The 13,589-nt window shown below is 41.8% G+C and overlaps 1 protein-coding gene across 4 annotated transcripts in view; it reads right to left on the bottom strand.

The window, feature by feature from the left end:
- cd151 (CD151 molecule (Raph blood group)) overlaps nucleotides 1-4,369 on the bottom strand; it is a 46,196-nt gene extending 41,827 nt beyond the window's left edge. Inside the window, exon 1 of one of the 4 annotated variants that reach the window (XM_062967598.1) lies at nucleotides 4,237-4,369. The gene's annotated coding sequence lies outside the window, so the exon portion shown is untranslated. Of the gene's footprint in view, nucleotides 1-3,924; nucleotides 3,946-4,049; nucleotides 4,075-4,236 lie in introns of those variants that run through there. The other 3 variants (XM_003214773.4, XM_062967600.1, XM_062967599.1) reach the window with 3 other exon arrangements.
- Nucleotides 4,370-13,589: the final 9,220 nt, after the last annotated feature.

The raw sequence follows: 13,589 nt of genomic DNA, 5'->3' as shown, positions 1-13,589 counted from the left end.
GTGTTCAGGGATGATGGGAGCTTGTATCCAGCCCATCTGAAAAACACACTGCTAAGAAAGTCTGCATGAGATAGATAATACAAAGGTGCCATTTCTTAGCTATAGTTTTGTTAGCTAATGTTACAATTTGGTGCAAGGGAACAATGCAAATACAACTGGTTTTTTATTACAGCGCCAGGCCATTCTGAGGCTGCTTTACTATGAACAAAGCACAGCAGCATTAGAAACATTTCCTGAATACTTCCTCTATGACTTCTACTTTGCTTTCAATTTTACATTTCAAAATTCAACACACTTAAGTTACGAGCTGTAAACCTTATTAGCTACAAGTTTAAAAAGTAAACTAAAAAAGCCACTCCTCTTCCGATGGGAACTGGAGTGGTTTCGTGGTTAAGAGTATTCAGGCAGGACTAGAGAGAACTAGTTTCGAATCTCAATAAGTTCTGAAACTTATTGGGCCAGTCCCTACCTCTGACCTTTGCTGCTATTTGCCAGCAATTCAGTTTCAACTTTTGGCAAAGCATATAAAATCCAGATTATCTTCTTTGAACGAGGTTATATGGCAATGTAGAAGGTTCCCTAGTGAGATTTCAGGCTTAATTTGCTTGTGGACAATTCAAAGCATCTACAGAACTCCTCTGCAGCATCTTTCAAATGAGTTGACATTCTTCCTATTAGTTTTATTCACTTGCCAGCTTTCACAACTACATTTATACACACATGTATCTTACTTACAGCTAATTATTTTTGCAGCTAATTCTTTTGCTACAACATTTCTGATTTAGCAAATACAATGGGCCTTTCGTATCTGCTGGGCGTTGATACCAGGACCCCTGCAAACACCAAAATCCATGGATGCTAATCCAATTGTATATAGTGGTATAGTAAAATGCTATCTTATATATGTGTGTGTGTGTGTGTGTATACATATATATATATACACACACACACATATACTTTGGAGCCCCCGATGTGTTAAAGCGCTAAGCTGCTGAACTTGCAGACCAAAAGGTCGCAAGTTTGAATCTGGGGAGTGGAGTGAGCACCCGCTGTTAGCCCCAGCTTCTGCCAACCTAGCAGTTCAAAAACATGCAAATGTAAGTAGATCGATAGGTACTGCTCCAGCGGGAAGGTAACAGCGCTCCATGCAGTTATGCCGGTCACGTTACCTTGGAAGTGTCTATGGACAATGCCAACTTTTTGGCTTAGAAATGGAGATGAGCACCAACCCCCAGAGTAGGACACGACTGGACTTAATGTCAATGGAAAGTCTTTACCTTTACCTATGTATTTATTTGTACCTTGCCACCATCTCCCAGAAGGGACTCGGAACAGCTCACAAAAAGCACACAATAGTGAAGAACATACAAAATACAATAAGATACATAACAAATAAAACAATAGCAGAATAAATTTACAATCCAATAGTTGCATAAAATAACATATGACCCTACTGAATTAAAATCCAATAATGCTGCAAGGCTACAGATATGACAGGCTGTGAACTGTCTTAGTCCATATACCTAGTGCTAGCAGAATCAATCACTAAGTCCTCAGGTTTAATGAGGAAGGTACTAATCATGGACCAAAGGCTTGTTCAAAGAACCATGTTTTCAGTTGTGTCTGGAAAGCCTGAAGAGAAGGAGCTAACCTGATCTACTTTGGGAGGACATGCCAAAGCTGGGAGGCCAACACCGAGAAAGCCCTCTCTCTCATCCTCACCAGCCGCATTTGAGAAAATGAAGTAAATCAAGGTTTGCTTTTGGGATTTAAAAAATACTTTCAAGCTGTGGGTGGTTAAATCCATGGATACAGAATCTGTGGATATGGAGAGCTGATTGCATACCATTTTTAGCAAATATACCAACTTTCCAACACCATGCTCAAACAGGATCCAGACTATGAAAGGTAAGTATTATCTTGGAGTAAAATGCAGATGCTATATATAAGTTCCTACATATATAGGCAGTCCCCAAGTTACAAACATCTGACTTACAAATGACTCATAGTTACAAAAGGTGGTGAGACAACAGGAAATGAAAGAAATCTACCTCTAGGAAGGGAAAGTCACTCCTGAAAGAGTTATCATGAGGAAAAAGTGTCCCAATTAAAGTTTTCTCATCAATCCTTGTTTCCCCAACAAATCACATTTTTCAAAGTCCATTTATCACAGGGATAGAAAGTGAGGTGACATATTTTAAACAGTCACAGACAACAAAACAAACACCATAGGGTTGTTTACCTTTTCCGATGCTACCCAAAACTTTAAAAAAAAGATATATATTGGGCTGGAGTGGCAACACACATTTTGGTGCCCTGTTTCTGAGTAGATTTGACCTACCGATTCCAAAAATGGCACCAGTTCAGCTCTAGTTTTTGAGATACAGACAGAGAAATTCCATTTGCACTATCACCTGCCCAGGTTTTTTATAGCTCTGTCATGCCCATTTTAGAAATGTGGTCCTTATTTCTTGTGGATTCTATAATCTGCATTATTCTGTAATGTTTAGTCTGTTTTAATTTGGTTGCTGTATTTTATGACACTCCTTTTAATGTGTTTGTTTTATTGTACAGTATTTGCTTTTACGTCTTGTGGACATATGTCCCATTTGTAAGCCGCCCCAAGTTCTTTTGGGAAGATGTTGGCGGGGCAAATGAATAAAAATTATTATTATTCCAGACAAGAAACAATCAGGGCCAGTTAACACCTCCCAACAAAGGTGTCTGGAATTGCCCTGTTTTTGAGCGTTATTCTTTATTTGCTGTCCTGATTTCAGGGTCAGTTAGGACCTCCCAACAAAGGATTCCCTTAGGCAGGGAGCAGCCAGGCTTTGAAGCTGCAACAATAATAATAAATAATAAAACTTTATTTATACCCCACCACCATCTCCCCACGGGGACTCGGGGCGGCTCACATGGGGCAAGGCCCGACTAGCACAATTTACAAAAACAACAGCATAAATACATTGAACAATATACAAAAAAAATAAAAATAAAACACAGTAAGACAATAAAACAAGAGTTAATACAGCAGTAATAATATCAATCAACCATCAAGTACAATTCAGTTGACTTCATTGGTGGCGGGGGGGGGGGGGGGGGCTGCAGCAGCAATATAAAAATATCATCAGTTAAAATACGAGAATAAAAGGGACCTAATGAAATTCAGGATAGAGTTATAATGCCAACTGAGGCTGGTCATCCAGTGACTGTCTCACCAAAGGCCAACCTAAACATCCAGGTCTTCAGTTGTTTCTTGAAGGAGGATAGAGGCTATTCAATGCTAATCAAGCTGGCCAATTGCAACATTCACACTTGCCTCAGGCAGACAAGAGTTCTTTCTCCCACCCTGGACATTATTCTACAGATATATAAACCCCTCTTGCCTAATTTCCAACAGACCTCACAATGTCTGAGGATGCCTGCCACAGATGTGGGTGAAACGTCAGGAAAGAATACTTCTGGACCGTGGCCATACAGCTGGGAAAAGTCACAACAACCCAGAACATATACCATCTACCAGTCGCCATAAGAAATCTTGACAACTATATCTAAGACACTAGAGCAGGCATGGGCAAAGTTGGGCTCTCCAGGTGTTTTGGACTTCAACTCCCACCATTCCTGGCCTCAGGCCCCTTCCTTTTCCCCCTTAAGCCCAACTTTGCCCATGCTTGCACAATCTATCCAATGCAATGTTCTGAATCAATGCCTTGAATAACCCCAGGAACAGGCCTAGAAGAAACCAGGAATGTTTTGCTGTTGGCCTGAGTGATCTTTCCCATTCTGAAAACAAAGCAAGACAGCCCACTCAGCCCATCCCGCCTTAGGGGAGAAGATTAAAAATAAAACCCGCCGCAGAGGCAGAAGACCCCACCTGGATCCCGAAAGCAAGGGTTATAGTTAAAGAAAAATAACCAGGTTAACCTTCCGCTGCTTTGAAATCTGACTCAACCGGTGAGCACTGGCAGGCCCCTTCCTTGCCTTACGAAGACATCCGGAGAGACAAAGGGAGGGAGACAAGGCAGCGAGCGGGGGGAAAACGAACCCACTTTCTCCAAGTTTTCTGGGCGAGTGGTGCGTCCTTTCTCGGCCTTCTCAAATGGGTCAAGGCGCCAGATTGGATCCACACCGGAGACAGAAGGACCCTGCTTTCCCTTGCGTACCCCCACCCCCTTCCCTTTCTGCAGTGCTTCCCCTTTGCGCACCTTTTTTCCCCGGCAAAAAGCAAAGCCTCACCTCCAGCGCCTGCTGCTGATCCTTCCAAGCCCAGCGAGCCCTCTTGGCAGATGGATCCAGCTCTGGTCTCTCTTCGCCGCCCTCGTGGCCCCGCCCCCAGAGTCCGGGAAGGAGGGAAGAGAGCAAAGGATTGGGCGCTGGGAAAGGGGGCAGGGAGACCCGCCCCAAGACCCCCAAGCTGGGCTTCCCTCACACTCCTCCCTCAGGATGTTTGGACTTCCACTCCCAGAGGTCCCCACAATCATCCAAGATTGCTGTGAGTTTTCTGGCCTGTATGGCTATGCTCCAGAAGCATTCTCTCCTGACGTTTCGCCCACATCTATAGCAGGCATCCTCAGAGGTTGTGAGGCCTGTTGGAAACTAAGCAAGTGGGGTTTATATATCTGTGGAATAATGTCCAGGGTGGGAGAAAGAACTCTTGCCTGCCTCAGGCAAGTGTGAATGTTGCAATTGATCACCTTGATTAGCACTGAATAGCCTTGCAGCTTCAAAGCCTGGCTGCTTCCTGCCTGAGGGACACCTTGGTTAGGAGGTGTTAACTGACCCTGATTTTTCTTGTCTGGAATAATAATACAGTAGAGTTTTGCTTATCCACCGTAAACGGGCCAGCAGAAGCTTGGATAAGCAAATATGTTGGATAATAAGGAGAGATTAAGGAAAAGCCTATTAAACATCAAATTAGGTTATGATTTTACAAATTAAGCACCAAAACATCATGTTATACAACAAATTTGACAGAAAAAGTAGTTCATTACACAGTAATGCTATGTAGTAATCACTGTATTTACGAATTTAGCACCAAAATATCACAATGTATTGAAAACATTGACTACAAAACATTGACTACTAAAAGGCAGACTGTGTTGGATAATCCAGAATGTTGGATAAGTGAGTGTTGGATAAGTGAGACTCTACTGTAATAATAATTAAGGGTTTTCTCCTGACACTAAGTCCAGTCGTGTCTGACTCTGGTCTTTCTTCACCGCCGGTTTCAAACCCTCCGTTTCTAAGCATCTCCATTTCTAAGTCAAAGAGCCAGCGTTGTCCATAGACACCTCCATGGTAATGTGGCCGGCATGACTGCATGGAGCGCCGTTACCTTCCCGCCGGAGCAGTACCTATTGATCTACTCACGTCAGGCATGTAGCCGGGGGGAGGGGGGACCTGAGGGGCTTCAGCCCCCTCCCCCCGAAATTCTCAGAGTGATCTGCGAGAAGGCCTTATATTTATTATTTAAACTGTTATGTTTATTCATATCATGATCTGATCACCATGCTCAACATATCCCATATGCATGGGGTATTGGGATAACAATACAAAAACTTTGCTAGGGTAGATCCTCTCTCACTCAGGCTGAGAGGATAAGCTCTAGTGAATATTTGGATGGGATGCTGCCAACAAATATAGGTGCTATAGCAGACATGGGCTTAAGCAGCTGAGGAGGGAAAGGAAAGGGTCTGAGACCAGGAATTGTGGAAGTTGGAAGTACAAAACACTTGGAGGGCCGAAGTTTGCCATTGCCTGTGCTATAGCATGGGTAAACTTCAGCCATCCAGTTGTTTTAGACTTCAACTCCCACAATTCCTAACAACCAGTAAGATGTCTGGGATTTCTGGGAGTTGAAGTCCAAACACCCAAAAGGCCCAAGTTAATAATCTGGGATGAGCAACAATGTAGTCAGGTTTTTCTATGGATAGCAAATAGGTGCTTAGAATAAAAAGATTGCAAAGACCAAAAGGGCTATTTAAACGGCAGGGATGTGCATTCAAATATTTTATGCAGTTTGTTCTAAGACAATGTAAAGTGGTACACATTGTGGCAAAACAGATATAAGTACTTTCACAGATACACTGCTGAGATTTACACATGTATCTGTGTAGAGAGCCTCAGCAGCCTGGGGCTAGGATGAGTAGCTTGATAAAAATGCCAATTCCAATCCCTTGTGCATCTTCTTGTCAAGATTCCCCATTGAGAGTGAAATCTAGAAAAGGAGTTCGAAATAAAACTGCCAATATGTTTCCCTTACAGAAATCTATGGTGCAAGCTTTGAATTTGAAATACTGTGTATAACTTCGGTCAGTCCACTCTAAAGCAGATTTTGGATCTGGGAGGGAAAACAACAATGAAAATGATCAAGGAGTTTGTACTACCTTGTGAGAATAAGTTACAATACAAGGATAAAATTACAGAAATGTAGGTAATTGTTCAGAAAACATTAGAGAGCAGCACAGTACAGTGACTTGAGCATTGAACTATGATTCTAGAGACCAGGGTTTGAATATTCATTCAGCAATAGAAACCTGCTAGGTGACCTTAGACAAGCCACACTCTTTCAGGTCCCTTATATGCTGCCATATAATCCAGATTATCAAATCAGATAATCCACATTATCTGCTTTGAACTGGATTATACAAATCTACACTACCATCTAATCCAGTTCAAAGCAGATAATCTGGATTTTATATGACAGTATAGAAGGGGCCTCAGAGAATGCCAAAGGCAGACCCCCTCTGAGCAAATTTTACCAAGAAAATCTATAAGTTGAACATAAGTTGTACTGTATTTCTTTACACAGTGCACAGCAAAACTATAGAATTTGCTACCATCTCGGATGAGTTTTTAAAAAGTTTTGAATAATTTATGGAGCAAAGGGCTAAAAATGGCTTCTAGGCATGGAGGCTATATATTGCTATCTCCAAGTCAGTATGCCTCTGTATACTTGTTGCTAAGAGACATAAGCAAGGGGATACTAATGCATTCATTTCCTGATATGGCTTCCCAATGGCATCTAATTAGCCGCTGCACAAACAGGATGCTAGGCTAGATCAGCCTTTGCTCTGATTCTTCACAAAATTATGGTGATCATTGAGTGAATGAAAGAACTGTTTGCTGAACTGCAGCATAATTTACAGTGAGATTTCCAAATTAAAATTGAAAATATTTTTTCCTAATTGCCTTGGTCTTGAAATTAGCACTCAGAAAGTTATAGTGTTCAAAATACCTTATGTTTCTATTTTTTAATTAAGTCCAGTATCCTTTGCCATTATATTTTGTTGTCCACTTGTAAAAGTGGATCGCTGCTATCAGGCCTACTCCACATTCACCACTGAACTTTGCAATAAACATTCATAGTTTGTAGGTAGCAATATTTTTAGTAGAAGGGATCGAAACTGAATTGCAGCTGTGATATACTTGGTATGTCTTTAATAGTTGTATCGAGGAACATCCTTTCAATGTGCGGCTTGAGTTCATCCGCTAAGGCATCTAACACTTTGGGGTAAATTATCTCTAATTTGCACTTACATTGTCAGGATTACTGCTGACCAAGAAAGAGATCTTAGTAGATAGCTCAATGGCAGCATCATGTGTAGCTGCTATAAAAAGGCAATTTCTCTATTGACTATAATCGTAAAAGGAATAAAATGATCTTTATCATATCTTTGATGGCATGACTACGGATCTCATCACACTAAAGTATGGTTCCACTTTAAATCCAGTTTCTGCCTCCTGCAGAATTCTGGGGCTTGTAGTTTAGGGATGAATCTTTAAACTGCTCAGCCAGAAAGATCCTGGGCCTCACTAAACTACAAACCCCAGAATTCTTAAGGAGGTAGAAACTGGATTTAAAGTGGACTCATTCTCTAGTGTACATCTGACACCCTGTGTGTACTATTGATTACTGCAGATTCAAGGGTAATAGTAGAGACAGATAAGTCTTAATGCCTTTAAAGGCATCGGATCCTGTCTGATCTTGGGAGCTGAGCAGGATCAGCCTTGGTTAGTACTTGGATAAGAGACCAATGAATTCCACGTGCTGTAGGCTATATTTCAGAGGAAGGAACTGGCAAAACCACCTCTGAATATTTCTTGCCTAAGAAAACCCATAAAGGTTCCTAGCCCCTCTCACCTGTAAGTACAGTGCAATTAACTGCAGCAGATCATTTAGTTTGCAGCTTACAATATATGGTAGGTTGATGTGAGTTTTTTGAACTGTATGGGCATGTTCCAGTAGCAGTCTACACATCATGTCAGACTACACAGAGAAACCATTGAAATCCACAAGCATGTGGGCATGGATGTCCAGACAGGCCTTTGACCTTGAGTAGGCTGAATGGGCCCATATGAAGCTGACACTTGGCACTTTGTGAATTTATGACAGTTATCTACTGTTGTTTTAAAATTGTGCTATTTTGATTTTATGCTATATGTGTTGACGGGGGTTGTTGTTATAATTTTATATGACTTGTTTTATACTTCTGTACTGTTTTTACCTGTTGTATGTTATATATGCACGCTGGAATGCCTTGTAAGCCACCCTAAGCCCCTTCAGGGAGATGGTGGCGTGATATAAATAAAGATTGCTGCTGCTGCTGCTGTTGTTGTTGTTGTTGTTATTATTTCAACAGAAAGGTGGAAACCATGAAGATGAACAAAATCTTGTTATCAACATTAAAAAAAACACCAGAATCAAGATACAGTGTTCCCTCACTTATTGCTGGGGTTAGGTTCCAGGACCACCCGCAATAAGTGAAAATCCGCGAAGTATTGACATTATATTTATTTTAATATTTATACATTATTTTAGTAGTTATACACTATTTTAAGTCTTTATCAACCAATCGTGTGTTGATAAATCTCCTCCTCCTCCTTCTGTTGCCTCTTGGGCTCCTTTTCTATCCCTTTGACTTCTCCTTCCTCCCTTCCTTAGGCTGTAAATTGTAATTTTTATGATTTATAATAGTCTTTTAGAGTTTATTAAAAAACCATGAAATGGCGAATCCACAAAAAGTGAACCGCGAAGTAGTGAGGGAACACTGTAGTAAATAAAGAACACTACTCAGAATCAGAGGAATTCCAGACAGCAAACAATCAAGTTCCAGTTAACACCTCCCAAACAAAGGATTCCCCCAGGCAACAACAGCTAGGCTACCTCATGCAAATATCCTCACTGATTGACTTTGCCCAAAAAACAGCAACCTAGTGATTCCAGCCATGAAAGCCTTTCACAACGCAATATAAAAGTGGGTGCAATAATAGAAAGGGAAAGAGAAGAATGCACTTGCTGCATTTTAGTGCTTAATCCTCTGGCTTCCGGTAACATATTATCTCCTTGCAGAAGTATATTTTAATATGTAACCGCAGCCTTTGTTTTGTCCCTGGCTTTCCCACTCCCGTGCCATGTCTCCTCTAACAATACCGTCTGGAGCAAGGCATGCTGGGATGTGCTACTCATGGAGAAGCCATTTCCTCTGAAGAGTCCCTTTTTAGAATGGGATGTGAGTCATCACTTTCCTATTTCTACTGAATGCTTATGTAAACAAGCCCCAGGGCTAAACTAGATATTATTTAACTTTGCCTTTGCATTTAATGTGCAATGTAGCATTTAACAGCAAATAGTCTCTCTAGCTATGAGGTTTGCAGCAGGCCTGGAGGATGAATTTTGCTCCTTTCTTTCCTACTGTGATCTTAAGAAAATCCTTCATGTGACAGTACTGTTGGTATTGAGCACAGATCTCTCATTGCTTCCATTGTTAGATCACGGCTCCCTTTGGATCCTGTTTTGACTTTCGAACATACTAAATTTAAAGACACGTTTAGGTTGCTATCTTGTACTTTTGAATTCAGCAGTAAATCCCATTGAATGCAGAGAGGCTTCCTTTTTATTGTCATCCATAAGACTGCACCACTAATATTGTATCTGCTTTAACTCTGAGTTCGGCCTAGACAAAATGATAACCATCACTGCAATTATGAATGGGGCTGTGATATTTTTGTAAGCACAAAAGTTTTGCAGAGTTCTGAAAGCATATAAGTTTGAGCCTCTTTTATGCCAAATGAATAAAGTAGCTACATTTCAGAGCTCTCCAACATATTGTTTCAATTCAGGATCTCACTCAATGAATAAAGTAGCTACATTTCAGAGCTCTCCAACATATTGTTTCAATTCAGGATCTCACTCATTTCCCATTAATGATAATCATAGAGATAACATGTCATTTGTGTACACAACCTTTTTGGTACAATCGGTTGCTGTCCCAAGGAATTAGCATTCTGAAACAAAAGAAATGGAGTCATAGTGCAAAAATGTATGATTATTTAAATGATACTTGCTTTAACTTAGGACCGGAGCCTCCTGTGGCACAATGGGTTAAACCCTTGTGCCGGCAGGACTGCTGACTGAAAGGTCAGCGGTTCAAATCAGGGGAGCAGGGTGAGCTCCTGCCTGTCAGCTCTAGCTTCCCATGCAGGGAATGAGAGAAGCTTCCCACAGGATGTTAAAACATCAAGGCAAGGTCCTTGCAGACAGCCAATTCTCTCACACCAGAAGTGACTTGCAGTTTCTCAAGTTGCCCCTGGCATGAAAAAAGCCGTAGGACCCTTTTGTATTACGCAATTATAGCATTCATATTTTACTTCAGCTTTAACTATAAGAACCACATCTATCCCTGCTTATTTTATCTTTGATCTTACCTTAGTTCTGCCCATTGCTGGAATGCAATGAACCCCTGTTTGAAATTGGAACTCATTTCCAAGCTGAGAATGTCTTCCCACCCCGGCACAAGGAGGAGAAAAAGAAGTGGGCAGAGGGTCAAAGCTATACCCTCACCTCAGAACTTCCGTTGTTCATCTCATTGAAAATAATAAGGTTCACTGTTATCTGTGGTTTCACAAAACCATGCGAAATCCCAAAATATATCATGTGGATGGATATTTATGAGGGTCATATTGTTACTCCCTATATCAGTGGTTCTCAACCTGTGGGTCCCCAGGTGTTTTGGCCTACAACTCCCAGAAGTCCTGGCCAGTTTACCAGCTGTTAGGATTTCTGGAAGTTGAAGGCCAAAACAGCTGGAGACCCACAGGTTGAGAAACACCACGCTATATGAACCAGCCTGAGCTTTAAGATCCTTGTGGGAGGGCTTTCTCTTAGTCCCATCATGCACACATATAGGGGCCTTCTAGATATCCCATAATATCAAGGCAGAAAATCCCACAATATCTGCTTTGAACTGGATTATCTGCATCCACACTCAGATAATGTGGGATTTTCTGCCTTGATATTCTGAGATATAGGGCTGTGTGGAAGGGCCCTTAGTGAGGCCCCACGACAGTGCTATCTCAGTGGTTGTGTCACTGGGGCCGCACTGTGGCGCAGGCTGGTGAGCAGCCTGCTGCAATAAATCACTCTGACCATGAGGTCATGAGTTTGAGGCCAGCCCGTGGCGGGGTGAGCACCCGTCAATTAATATATATATATATATATAGCCCCTGCTCATTGCTGACCTAGCAACCCGAAAGATAGTTGCATCTATCAAGTAGGAAATAAGGTACCACTTATAAAGTGGGGAGGCAAATTTAACTAATTTACGACGTTGGAATGAGGAAGTGCTGTCACAGTGGATGATGAAGCAGCTGCCCCCCCCCCCCCCCGGTGGCCAGAATCCAACCGTGCCAGGCACCTATATCTGGGTCTCGTTTTCCCGCCAAACAGGTGTCCAGCGTTCTCTTTCCCTAGAGAACGGAAAACGAAACCCAGTGTTCTCCAGATGTGAAACTCCCTAGATTTTCCCAAGGGAAGCATGGCTAATCAGTGTCTTGTTTAGCTGCGATTCTCAGACTCCTGCGAATCTGCTCCCTTTCTCTCCTTTCCGCAGTGTAGGACTGTCTCCTGGCAAAAGGAGGCGAGGATTGCTCAAGGTCTTTTTTAATTGCTTCTTGGGCAAAAACATCAACATCAGGCATCTGAAAGGATTCCGGCTGTTGTTGATCCGGAGAAAACCCCATGTTTTCATCCTCATCTGCCACAGGGACACTAGAAGCGGGACTACAAGGCCCATGAGTCATCACAAAATATGTGCCTTCAGGTCAGCTTTTGACAGATGGAAACCATATGAATGATATTGCCAGCCTCTGGAACCCCCTCCCACAACAGGTATATATTAAAACATAAGAGTCAAATATTACACTGATAATGCATCTTTAGGAGAATTTTAGTCTGTTTATAGAGTTGGCTATAGGAAGGCAAGGATAGAATAGATCCCTTTACCTCAAATGCAGCTATCATACAATGATCACTGTCTGACAGGCAATAAAGGCTTTCTTATTTATATAGGGTATCAACTAGTTACTGTGGAAAGGTCTTTCAGTAGCAGGTGCTGTACTTCTGTTTTTGTTATGGTTTAAATGTTTTCAGAACTTTTTCAAATTACCGGTAGTGCTGCTTCAAATAAAAGAGCTTCTTGAATGTTTCTTCATTTTGTTTTCTAATTATAATGATTCCGTTTTAATCTGTTTGAGAGCCACTTTGGTTCTCATGTTAGAAAAAAAAATGATTTTTTTGTGTCAGGAGTGACTTGAGAAACTGCAAGAACGTTGCCCAGGAGACACCCGGATGTTTGATGTTTTTACCATCCTTGTGGGAGGCTTCTCTCATGTTCCCGTATGGGGAGCTGGAGCTGACAGAGGGAGCTCATCCATGCTCTCCCCAGGTTCAAACCAACAACCTTCAGGTCAGCAACCCAACCCAGCAACAAGAGTTTAATCCATTGCGCCACCAAGGGCTCCTAGAAAAAAGATGGGGTTTAAAAGCCACCAATCTACACATCATGAGTTTGAATTGTGCTTATGTCATTCTTTTCTAGACGTATTCTGAGGTCTGAAATATGGCATCCCTTCCTGGAAGCTAGAGAGCACACCTGTTTGAGCTCATTCCCCTTATTTCATAGCTTAAAATACTATGCACTATGACTGTATGAATGCACTATGACTGTATGAATTACACTTCACTCTCCCATTTAAGGACATTTTGAAGGAGTGAGAACTCTTCAGTGGAAGTCAGAGATTCCATTTCCCTGAGTGCTCTGTTTCCAAACACCTGGCAGAACCTCCTTGAGGAAAACGCACCACACCTTAATGACTCAGACAGCCTTTCCTCTGCACCTGAGCTTTTTAGGAAATAGAAGCACAACACTGGACCAGCATCATAGAGCTCTGAATCACTACTGAGTGAAAATGGAAACTTTTCTTTACATGACAAATCCAAGGAGCCACTACTGCTCTGACGCCCACATCCCACCCTGTCAATGCAACACAACAGGACTCTAGAGTTAGAAAGGGACAGACATGGTGAAGTGGTCAATATACACTTGGGCCTCCATATTTGCGGATTTGACTTTTGTGGATTTAATATTTGTAGGATTGATTAATGTTCCCTTCAGCGATCACTAGTTCCCCAGTTGCAATTCTATGGTCAATTTCCATCAGAAGTCATACTTCTCTAAGCATTTGTAGGTCCTCCAGCGGAAATCTATGCTCAACTTCAGACAACAGAATTGCACTGGAAGCCCTAGAGA

This window comes from Anolis carolinensis, chromosome 1 (genome assembly GCF_035594765.1).
Source record: "Anolis carolinensis isolate JA03-04 chromosome 1, rAnoCar3.1.pri, whole genome shotgun sequence".
NCBI lineage: Eukaryota > Metazoa > Chordata > Lepidosauria > Squamata > Dactyloidae > Anolis > Anolis carolinensis.
Note: the sequence above shows the minus strand (reverse complement) of the source record. Positions and strands in the feature narration are given on the sequence as shown.